The sequence below is a fragment of the Sarcophilus harrisii genome, chromosome 3 (assembly GCF_902635505.1).
Source record: "Sarcophilus harrisii chromosome 3, mSarHar1.11, whole genome shotgun sequence".
Lineage (NCBI taxonomy): Eukaryota > Metazoa > Chordata > Mammalia > Dasyuromorphia > Dasyuridae > Sarcophilus > Sarcophilus harrisii.
Genome location: NC_045428.1, coordinates 88,386,426 through 88,399,402, shown reverse-complemented (window position 1 = coordinate 88,399,402; position 12,977 = coordinate 88,386,426). Strand labels below are relative to the sequence as shown.

Here is a 12,977-nt window from a genome sequence, read left to right as displayed (position 1 = left end):
TGCAGAGAATTTTTTTGTTGTTTGTCCTTTATTTCTCTCAATAATATTACAAGGGTGATATCTTGGCTTGCCCATAAATTATATTTAAATGAAGCAGAGCTGTACAAAGTCATCAGTCTCATTTTCTCTTCTAGAATCATCAGAATCCAGTCACAAGACAAGAGTAAAGATGGAGGGAAATACACAATTAGTAATCATAATTTCAAGTGTGGATGGTATAAATTCACCCATTAAATGGAAGTAGATGGCATAATGAATTAGAAAATAGAATCTAACAATATATTGTGTAGAAGAAAAACAAATTAAATAAATTAAAAAGAAATACAATAAAAACAATAGGATAGATTAAAATCTCTTATGCTTCAACTGAAGTACAGACTCGAGAACTCTGACCATTGCAAATGACCAACCATGATCCAGATGACTAATGATGAAGTCTGCTACCCACCTCTCAGCAGAGGACTCAGGTTTCAGAATGATATATACATTTTTAGACACTGATGATTGTGAAAATATGTTTTGTTTGACTGTGCAGTCAGATATTGCATAGATATTGCAAAATTTTTGTATTTCTTTTTTCCAATATGGGAGATGAGAAGAAGAGAAAAAAAATATATATGTTAATTAGCTAAAAGTAAAATAAAATCATTAACATAGTTCATTTTAGAATATTACCAGGAGTCAAAATCAAATTCACTGGCTTTCAGTTTATACACACTATTCCCTTCTAGTTTTTGAACCTTTGGATAATACTTGCCCTTTAATTCTGTGGCATCTACCTTTCTCATCTTCCATCATCTTTATTATTTTTTTGTTTGTTTTTAAACAATTGGGGTTAAGTGACTCTCCCAGGGTCACACCATTATCTTTTTTATAAACTTAACAAAAATGAACATTTTCATACACAAAGAAAAAGAGAATGGCATAGGAAGCTGGATTGTTGGTATGTATAGCTTTTTTTTAAGGTATAATTTAAATTTAAATAAAAAATATCAACACTACCCCACTTGAGTGTGTTCCCATCTTGATTTCCTTCTGTTATCTTCTGCATATTTTTAAATGTTTCATTAATGTTCTTTTTTATTTTTTTTAATCACTATCACTACTTACCCCTATCCCAAAGAACTCCCCTGCCCCTCCCAATAAAAATCTTTCCTCATAATAAATATAGTGAAACAAGGATGTATCTAAATATATATGTACTATTCTGCACCTCCAGTCTATTGCTTCTTTACCTAGAGGTGGGAGTATGTTTTATTATAAACTTTTTGGAGTTCTTATTAGTCATTGCATTGATCAGAATTCTTAAGTCTTTCAAAGTTGTCTTCACTTATTGTAATTATTTAAAAAAATTATTCAGTCATTCCTCAACTGATGGACATCCTTTCAATTTCCAATTCTTTGTCCTGAGACAAGAGCTGCTATAAATATATTTGTATATATAGGTCCTTTTCCTTTTTTAAAAAAAATCTCTTTTGGAATACATGTCTAGTAGTGGTATTGTTAGGTCTAAGGGTATACATGATTTTATAGCTCTACAGAATGGTTGAATCAGTTCACATTTCCACCAGCAATGCATTGATGTCTCATTTTTCCTGCATTTCTTCTAAATTTGTCATTTTTCTTTTCTGGCCTATTAGCCAATCTAATAGGTATGAGGTAATATTGTTTTAATTTGCAGTTCTCCAATCAATAATGAGTTAAGAATATTTTTTTCATATGCCTATAAATAACTTGATTCCTTCATCTGAAAACTATTCATTTCTTGATCATTAATCAATTGGAGAATAGCTCTTATTTTTTTAAAAATTTGGCTCAGTTTCCTGTCTGTTTGAGAAATGAGGACTTTATCAGAGCAACTTGCTTTAAAATTCTTTTCGTAATTACTGTTGCCAACTGTATTCCCTCTTCCATTTATCCTATTCTCTCTCTCCTCTCACCATTTCAACAGAGTGTTTTGCTTCTGACTATCCCCTTTCCCCAATATGCTCTCCTTCTATCCCCTTCCTGATTTCTTGTATACCCTTCCTCTCCTACTTTCCTGTAGGGTAAGATAGATTTCTATCCCCTTCCCGATTTCTTGTATACCCTTCCTCTCCTACTTTCCTATAGGATAAGATAGATTTCTTTCTTCTTTTCTTAATAGTATTTTATTTTTTCCAAATTAACATAAAGATAGTTTTCGACTTACAAATTTTTTCTCCCTCCTTCTCTTGCCTCCCTTTTCCCAAGACAGCAAACAACCTAATATAAATTTAAACATATTTCCATATTTGTCATGTTGTTTAAGAAAAATCAGATCAAAAGGGGAAAAACCATGAAAAAGAAAAAGCAAATAAACAATCAAACAAAAAATCCACATTCAGTCTCCATACTTCTCTCTGTGGATGCAAACAGTATTTTCCATCCCAAGTCTATTGAAATTATCTTGGATCACTCTATTGCTGAGAAGAGCTAAATCTATCACAGTTGATCATTCTATAATTTTGCTTTGTGTACAATGTTCCCCTGGTTCTGCTCACCTTACTCAATATCATGCAAGTCTTTCCAGACTTTTCTAAAACCCACCTGCTCATCATTTCTCATAGAACAATAATATTCCAGTTATACATCATAACTTATTCCACCATTCCTCAATTCATGGGCATCCACTCAGTTCGAACGTAAGGATGGATTCTTGTACAAATTTACCATCTTGGGTAAACAGATACTAGCAACTTTGAATATACCAATCATGAGCAGGTAGCATCAGGGACTGCTCAACCACTCTACCTGTATCCATGTTCATGAATCCCAATTCTTCCTTCTGGGAGGAGGGTCCTGATCTCACCAGACTTCATCAGGAATTAATCTTTTATAATTGATGGTGAGACACTTGATGAACTAATTGTTGTTTGTCCTTTATTTCTTAAAGAGGGCCATGACATCAGGGAGCGGATGCCATGTAAATTGGATTTGAGGGAGGCTGTGCAAAATTACCTGCCTCATTTTCCCTCTAGAGTCATCTGGGTCCTGTGGCCAGAAACAGATCAAGGCAACTGGAGGTGGTCTTGGATAAAATGGGAAACTTGGCAACTAAGTGGTGTAGTGGATAAAGCTCTGGCCCTGGAGTCTGTAGGATCTGAGTTCCTAGTCAGCCTCCGACACATAGCACAAACATTTATTAGCTGTGTGGACCTGGACAAATCATTTAGCCCCAATTGTCTTGAAAATAGAAAAGCAATAGGTGGACTCAATAGAAAAGCATAGGGATGCTTTAAAAAAATGTCAACAAAACATTTCATAAAAAGGAATTAAGCTTCTATTTTACAAGCACATTGATATTCTGTTTGCCAACACTAATTACAGGGAAAAGTATCTAAAAAGAGTAGAAAAGGGGAACAAAGTCACATGTATTTTAAGCTTGTTGATTGTTTTTTATTGTTCTTACTTCTCAATCATAGTAGACACCATTTTTTTTTTTTTTTTTTTTTTGATGGTTGGGCTGATTAACTACAGTTTAGTTTCTTAGAGACTCCATTTCTTCCAGATTCTGAACAGATGGGCACATATTTTCAGGGCATTATTAAGTGGTATAATAAAACATGATCTTCCTTTCTCTGAACTTTATGTGCTGTCAGCAGGAATCTCTAAAGCAGATGGGAAAGAGTAAAACATCCATTCTAATGGAGTTCTTATTTAAGCGTCCTAGTTGAGCTAGGTAGGTATCTGGTCACTATTGTGTAAAAGAAGGTCAGTAATCTGCATTGTTATAGCAAAACAGAAAGTGGTGAAAGTTAAGGATCAGTGAAAGATCCCAAGGGAAGATATGGTTGCTTGTATGTATCAGTTCTTAAATGGTATGAATGGTTTCTTCCTTAATCTTCATTGTAAATCACCTTCTACGGGGCAAGGCTTTTTCTTCAACTAGCATTACAGAATCCCATATTGGGAAAGCAACTCAGTGGTTAGCTAGTTCAACTAAAACTTGAAAAAATAATCTTCCCCAGACTACTGGACAGGTGGCACAGGGAGAGAACATCGGATTTGGAGTTACGCAGACTTGATTTCAAATCCAGGCTCAGATTCTTGCTACTTGTGTGACTAAGGACAAACATTTCTGTGTCTCACTTTCCTATCTGTAAAAAAGGAAAACTGGATTTGATGGTCTTTAAAGTTCTTTCCATTTCTATGTCTATGATTCTAAGTGGCCATCTAACCTTTACTTAAAGAACACTAGTAAATGAGAGCCTAAGTATCTGGAGGCAGCCCATTTTATATTTGGATAGCTGTAATTATTAGGAAGGATATTTTTTACATAAAGCCTGATTTTCCCTCTTTGTAACTTTTACCTTTTCCTTTCAGTTTTTCTTTCTGGGGTAAAGTAGAATAAATCTAATCTCTCTTCTGTGCACCAGGCCAGATATTTCATGGCAGTTCTCCAAACTCCATATTCCAATCCTTTTATATTTCAGACTAAACAATTCCCTTAACCCATGATTTATTAATCTTTATTGTGTTATAAATTCCTTTCGTAGTCTGCTAAAACTTAGGACCCCATTCTCAGAATCATGTTTTTAAATGCATAAAATGAAATGCATAGGATTTCAAAGGAAACCAATTATAATGGAATATAATTAACAAAATATTAAAACAAGTTAATGGAAACCAGGAACTTAAACAATAATCAACTGGCATGAATGTGAAGTCCTTCCTTGTTGCCCACCCTCTTGATGCTTTCTAGTTTACTAATATCCCTATTTGGAAGATGGTCTTTTAAAAAATGACTTTGAGGAAATCATTTAGATATAGGATTATATTTGCCCTACTAGGCCGTTCTATATCACAGCAGATGGTTTTGGTGGCCATTCTATTCCAGCTCCTATTGGTGGTATGGAGATATCCTTGGTTTTTCAAAGGGTTTTACCAGAGGAGCTCAAGTTTTGTTAGAGCCTACAAAATTAAAATGGCTTTAAGAGCATAGACCATGGAACAGATTCCATGCCTGTCATCCTTACAGATAGCACAGTGCAATGGTTAGAGAGCTGAATAGGATCCAGAAGGACTTAGATTCAAGTCCTACTTCTGACACATATTGGTTATATGATCCTAGGCAAGGCATTTAACCTCTCATTGTCCCAAGAATCATTTCCTTTCTTTTTAAAAAAAAATTATAACTTTTATTGACAGTACACATGCATGGGTAATTTTTTACAACATTATCCCTTGCACTCACTTCTGTTCCAACTTTTCCTTTCCCTCCCTCTGCCCCCTCCCCTAGATGGCAAGCAGTCTTATACACATTAAATATATCACAGTATATCCTAGATACAATATATGTGTGCAGAACTGAACAGTTCTCTTGTTGCATAGGAAGAATTGGATTCAGAAGGTAAAAATAATCTGGGAAGAAAAACCAAATTGCAAACAGTTTGCATTCATTTCCCAGTGTTCTTTCTTTGGGTGTAGCTGCTTCTGTCCATCATTGATCAATGGAAACTGAGTTAGATCTTCTCTTTGTTGAAGAAATCCACTTCCATCAGAATACATCCTCATACAGTATTGTTGTTGAAGTATAAAATGATCTCCTGATTCTGCTCATTTCACTTAGCATCAGTATGAACTCCTTTTTAAGAAGGGAGTAATGGTAGCCAAGAAGGATGTTCATATGTCAAAGCACCTGAGCCGGCAACAAGAAGATACCCAATCTCCATGTCATGAAGACCATGCAGTCTCTAAAGTCTCAAGGTTACATTAAGGCACAGTTTTCATTTCTACTGGCACTCACCAATGAGGGCATTCAGTAGATCTTGAATTACCTTTACCTGCCCCCAAGATTATGCCTTTCACCCTCCAAAGAAGTCCTGGACAGGAAGGTCAGGATCTAATGGACTGGAAAGTGAGAAACCTGTTGGACTTACCAAGGTGAAGCTGACAGAGACACATACAAATGAAATGCTGCTTCCCCTGGTCCTTCCACCTGATGGTGGAAGCTGTGGCTGGGTCCGTAACAGAATTCCAATTTAGCGGTGGATTTGGTCATGGTGGTCAACTTTCTCAATAAAAACTCTAGAAATACATTTCATATTGAATAAAATTGGGGGTGGGGAGAAAATTATAGTCTTGCCTTATTTGGAATAACTGAGTAAATCTTGTCATATGAGGCACATGAATCATATTGGATCAAGGATTTTGTATAATATTTATCAGAGAGAAACTGGGGGAAATGGTTAACATTTGTGGACATTTTAAAGATGACTAAGTTCTATGTGAATGAAGGAAATTTACATCTGCTTTCAGCAAAGATTTATATTTCAAAGCTAGTCATCAAACTCTTGAATGTCCATGCCAAGAAATACAGCTAACAGTTTAGAGAGGACAGGGAGAGAAATATCTTCCAAAGATTTCTTTTTTAAAAGAAGAGCAGATTCAAATGAGGAAATGATTCATTATGCAATTTTGGGTAAGTAATTAATTCTCTCTGTATTTTAATTTCTCCATTTGTAAAATTTGTCCTTTCTCTCACAAGTCAACAACAGTAAATAAGGAGGCCTTTTATTATTATTATTATTATATCTTTTTATTTACAAGTTATATATATGGGTAATTTTACAGCATTGACAGTTGCAAGACCTGATATTCCAACTTTTCCCCCATGCCCTCCCCCAGATGGCAGGATGACCAATACATGTTAAATATGTTAAAGTATAAATTAAATACAATGTAAGTATATATGTCCAAACAGTTATTTTGCAGTACAAAAAGAATTGGACTTTGAAATACAGTATTATTAGTTAGCTTGTGAAGGAAATACAAAATGCAGGCAGACAAAAATAGAGGGATTGGGAATTCTATGTAATGGTTCATAGTCATCTCCCAGAGTTCTTTCGCTGGGTGTAGTTGGTTCAATTCATTCTTGCTCCATTGGAACTGATTTGGTTCATCTCATTGCTGAGGATGGCCAGGTCCATCAGAATTGATCATCATATAGTACTGTTGTTGAAGTATATAATGAAATCCTGGTCCCAAGCAGGCCTTTCTTGATCTTCCACCATAGCTCATGCTTTCCCTATAAAACTACCTCCCATTTATACTATACACATCCTATACTAGAATGTGAATTTCTTAAAGGAAGGAACTTTGTTTTTCTTTGTTTGTCTTTCTTTGTACCCCCAGCACTTGTAGTAAGCATTTGTTGTTGACAGAGGATAGGATTTGAATTTTTATTTTTTAAATTTTTCTGAGGCAATTGGGGTTAAGTGACTTTCTTAGAGCCACACAGCTAGGAAGTGTTACGTGTCTGAAGCTAGATTTGAACTCAGCTTCTGGTGCTCTATCAACTGTGTCATCCAGCTATCCCAGATCTGAGTTGTTTTGAAGGAAGCTAAAGAAACCAGAAAGATGGGATGAAAAGGGATAACATGGAATGTCTTGTTCTAGGAACATCAAGAAAACCAGAGCAACCGAATTGTAGAGTATGAAGGGGAGTAAGATCTAAAAACTCTAGAAAGACAGGAAGGGGCAAATTTCAATGACTAAAAATCACACAGAGGATTTTGCAATTGTTCTTAGAATATAATATGGAGTCACAGGAATTTATTTAATAGGGGGCTGACATAATCAGACCTGTGTTTCAGAAGACCATTAGTCAGTGGAATGGAATATAGACTGGAATGTGGAGAGATTTGGGCCCAAAAGATCAACCAAAAGGCTATTATAATAATGCAGATGGGAGGTGATCAGGGCTTATACTAAAGTGGTAGCTGGGTGAGTAGAGAAGGGAATTTAAGACATGTATAGATGTAAAATCAGTAGATCTTGGCCACAGATCGGATTTAGAGGTAAGAAGTTGAGGATGAAACAGAGAGATAGCCTGGGTAACTGGAAAGATTTTCTTCCTTTTTTTTTCCATCAATAATTTTCTTTACCATTATCACCTTCATTTTCTTTTTCTAAGTTCCATAGTTATACATACACACACATAATCACATTGCCACCCTGACTACATGCATACCTTATGTTTACCAGAAGACATCATAGTTATGTTGTAAGTGTATTTTGATGTATTATGGTGGAAGACTGTTAGCTCTAAAATTGTGTTTTTCTGTTGTATGTTTTTTTGGAATTCTTTTATTATTATTATTATTAAAGCTTTTTATTTTCAAAACATATGCATAGATAATTTCAACATTCATCCTTGCAAAACCTTGTGTTTCAAGTTTTTTTCCCTTCCTTCTCCCACCCTCTCCCCTAATTGGCAAGTAATTCAATACAGGTTATTCATGTGTAATGCTTCTATACATATTTCTACAATTCTCATGCTGCACAAGAAAAATCAGATCAAAAAGGAAAAAACGAGAAAGAAAACATAATGCAAGAAAACAATAACAAAAAGAGTGAAAACATATGTTGTGATCCACATTCAGTTCCCACAGTTCTCTCTCTGGGTGTAGATGACTCTCTTCATCACAAGATCATTGGAACTGGCCTGAAACATCTCATTGTTGAAAAGAGCCATGTAAATGGTGATATTCTTGACAGTAATAAGAAAACTGAGAGAAAAGACAAAAATTCTAATTTGAACATGTAGAATTTGAGATGTTTTGGGGACATACAATTTGAGAGACATTCAAGAGGTAGCTGGTCATGTGATACTGGAGTGAGAGGCTAAGAGTAGATGAATAGATTTGAGAAGCATCAGCATAGAGATAATAACAGAATCCAAGGGAGTTGATGAGATCACCAAGAGAAATATAAAGGGAGAAGAAAAGAGAACCTAGAACAGAAGCTTAGGGAACATTCACAATGGGCATAATCAAGAGGGAGATGCAGCAAAAGAGAAGGAGCAGTTGGACAGGAGAAGAACCAGAAGAGAAATATGTCATTAGAAATATGGAGAGGAGAGAGTATCTAGAAATATCTAGAGAATGTCAAAGATTGGAGAGAGGTCAAGAAGAATGAGGGATGGGAAAAAGCTATAAGATTTGGCAATGAGAAGAATGTGGATAATTTTGGGGAGAGCACTTTCAGTTAAATAATCCAGACTACACGGGGTTTAGAAGAGGGTGAATGACTAGTAATGATGGTACATGTCTATAATCCCTCTTTTGGAGGCTGAGACCAGTGGATCCCTTGGGTTTGAGAGGTCTGAGATATATATAGTAGGGCTAAAGATGTTCAAGTGGTCACCAATAATGGAAACCCTTAGAAGTAGAGGGGCAAAGCAATTCAGGCTGGAAAAAAAAAGAGGAAGAAGAAGAAGAAGGAGAAGGAGAAGGAGAAGGAGAAGGAGGAGAAAAAGTTGATTGTGATTAGTATTCTCACAGAATTTAGTTACAAAAGAGAAGAGAGATATAGGATAATCGCTAGCAGATATGATTGGATCAAATGAGGTTTTTAAAAGGTAGAAGAGACATGGGCGTATCTGTAGGCAGCAAGGATGCAGTTAGTACATGGTTGTTGTCCTTTGTTCTTAAAGAGGTCCAAAATGACATTGCTATTTTAGGGATAAGGTACAATATGTTCAACTGTGACTGATCAGACCAATATGAGCTTGGAAGGCTCTACCACTGGTCTGGCATAAATAGTTCACATGAACACATGGAGTTGAAATGTTGCTAAATTTGTGCATCTCCCATTTCCTTTGAGCTACTGCAATTCTACTTTGCTCATAGAGCACAATGCGTTCCTTGATAAAGGTACACCATGTTGGACAGTCCTTTGACCTCTCATGTCTCACAATCCATTCCAGAGTTCTTTAGAGACCAGTATTCTTTTATTGCTTCTTCTGAACTCCGTATGATCATTTGTCTTGTGTGAGTTCTCTGTAAAACAGTTTTTTAGGTAAACATACTTTTTTTTTTTTTAAGCTAAACATAAATAAACATACATTTGAACAGTCTGGGTAGTTGTGCTCTCTGCAGAAGAGTTTAAATGCTTGGTAATTCAGCTTGAGAAAGGACCTCAGTGTCTGGTACTTTATCTCACCAGTTGATCTTCACCATCTTCCTAAGACAATTCAAATGGAATGGATTCAGTTTCTTGACATGTGCTGGTAGACTGTCCAGGTTTCACAAATATACAACAATGAGATCACCTCAGTGGCTCTGTAAGCTCTCAGTTTGGTAAGGAGTCTAATACCTCTCCTTTCCCATATTTCCTTTCTGAGCCTTCCAAACACTGAGCTAGCTCTGGCAATGCATGCATCAATCTAATTATCTGTGGGTACATCTCTGGAAAGTATACTGCCAAGGCAAGTGAACTTATCCACAGCACTCAAAATTTCTTCATTTGCAGTAAGTGTCAACAGTATCAATATATGGATGGTGTGGTGCTGGCTGATAGAAAAACTATGTTTTCTTGGTGTTTATTGTCAAGCCAGAATTAGCATAAGCAGCAGAGAATCAACCCATATTTTGTGCATCTCAGCCCTAGAGACTGCATTGAGTGCACAGTCTTTTGTGAACAAAAAGTCACGTAGCAATTCTCCCTCCATGTTGGCATGGTTTGCAGCCTTTTCAAGTGGAATAATTTACTCATTAGTATAGTAGCTGTCCTTGATGCTGTTTTCATTTTCACTGACGGCATCTTACAACATTACAGAAAACATCATGCTAAAAAACATGGGAACACTCAAACAAAGGAAAATGCCAGCAAACATTATTGGGTAGAATTTAAATATAATGATTTTCTGATCTCCCAGAGATGATAACAGCGCTACACAGAATCATGTATCAAAATTGCCAATTACTTGCTTAGAAAATTTTATATATTATCTGATATGTTCAATATAGTGTAGATTGGTTTTACTTAATTGATTTTATTTGTCACAAGGGGACTGTTCAGTCTTGGAGGAGCGTTTTAAATGATTCTGGAGTGAAGATAGAAGTCATCAACAAGATGCCTTTTTAAAAATGCCCCCTCCCCAGACTTTAAGGTAGTTGGTTGGCTGTGATCAGTCTGGTTGGAGCCGAGAGAGTTGAAGTGTAATTAAATACAGATGGGTTGCTGCTGACCTTGGAGCTGAACCAGGTGGACTGGGGGGATGGAAATTAAGGAGATGTATGGATCACAGAGAGGCAAGATGACTTTACTAACTCCTAAAAAGCAACTTGGGAAGATTTCAGAGAGGATGAAAAATCAGAACAATCTAAATGATTCACTCTAACACCAAAAATGAGGATTAAAGCAAACTCAGGATGTGCTTTGGAATTGTGCATAAGGTATTGAATCCCTTAAATCAAGGGGATGTCTAATGCAGAGGATTCCTATGGATGAAAAACTAAGGGGACATAGAGCCTGAGATCTGGGACCTGAATGGGAAAAGAACTTGCCTTTTCCACAGAATTCCTAAGCAGGGTACTATGAATTTAACAGAGTTGTGAGAGCAACAGAAGTATTGGCTGTGGAGGGGTGATTGGTTACTTCCTCTTGGCTGGATCCCATTCTCGTGTGGACAGTACCTCTCGTTCCCAGTTCCTCCTCCTCCTTGAAAAAAAAAAATAAGCCTTCAGGGCTAGACACAGTGGAGCCCTGAGATCGGAAAGAATTGAGTTTAATTTTCTGACATTTACTAGATCTTGATCAAGTCACTAAATATCTGTCTGCCTCAGTTTCTTCAACTGTAAAATAGGAGTTAAAAGCACTTGCTTCACCAGGTTGTTGTGAGGATTTAATAAGACCATTTTTAAAATGCTTACTACAGCACCTAGCACATGGTAGGTGTTTGAAAATTCTCCTTCCTTTTGATTTTTCAGGTCTAGACTTCTCTTTAGTCAATGCTTCAACTCTGCCCCTTGGGGGGATAGGTTCCTACTTGCCCTGGAAAGGAAAAATGATAAAGGAGGAAAATCCTAGAGGTAACTGTGTCAAAAAATCTACTCCAGCTCTTTTACGATCCTTTCCCCAGCAGAATTGTCCAAGGCCAATTAGGTCGAGGTATTGTTTTGAGTCATAGGAAACTATAAACTCAAAAGTAATATACAAATATAGATAATATAGATATGCACATACATATTCATAAGCACAATATATGAGATATTTGTGTATATATATATATGTGTGTATCAATAAAATGCATATATAATATATATATCCCAAAAATGTCTTCACCCCACTCTCAGCTCCATGCCAGGATTTGCCTCCTTACAGTTCTGAAACCTATCCATATCTCTTCATTCATTTTTCACTAACAATAGTTTCCTTCTCTGCTATAGTTAATATCTCAAGGTCACATACAAATCAGGACTTTAATGAATGACCATGCCATCTTGGAGAAATTGGTTTCTTTCAAAACAACTTGTGAAACAGAAAACAAAATAAATCCTTAAAGAACAAAGATGGGGTGTGTGTGGGAGAATAAAAACAAGGCGCATATCTTCCCTTGATGAAACAAGATGGCAACATAGAAAAAAGATCAGAACAAGTACTATGGCTTTTGTTCTTAGCAGCACATTAATCTGTCCCCTTTCACTCAGCTCTGTGATTACATAGTCACTGTTCTAATGTCTATATTCTCCTCTCTTCAACCTGGTGCCTTTCTAATGCTATGGCCTGACCTGGAAGTGACTTAATGTGGTAGGGGTATTGCCTCCAGAGACCGCAGGCGTTTTTATCTTTTCTGGCTAACTCGTTAGATAAATCATTTATTAAATATTTACTAGGCACTGTGCTAAGCTTAGGGTTTCACAAACACAAGCAAACAAGCAAGACTTGACTCTATATTCTAGAACTTACATTAAAAAAAAAAATGCTTATTTTACCAAATACATGAAAAGATAAGTTTTCAACATTCATCTCTGCAAAAGCTTGCTTTGCAGCTTTTTCTCCCTTCCTTCTCTCCACCCCCTCTCAAAGACAGCAAATAATCTAATATAGCTTGAACATGTGCAATTCTTCTAAACTTATTTCCATATTTATCATGCTGCACTAGAAAAATAAGATCAAAAGGCAAAAGAAAAAAAAACACAAGAAAAAAATCAAATAACAACAAAGGTGAA

The 12,977-nt window shown here is 36.1% G+C and overlaps 1 pseudogene; it reads left to right on the top strand.

Moving 5' to 3' along the window:
- Positions 1–2,669: 2,669 nt before the first annotated feature.
- LOC111720037 lies at positions 2,670–6,043 on the top strand (annotated as a pseudogene).
- Positions 6,044–12,977: the final 6,934 nt, after the last annotated feature.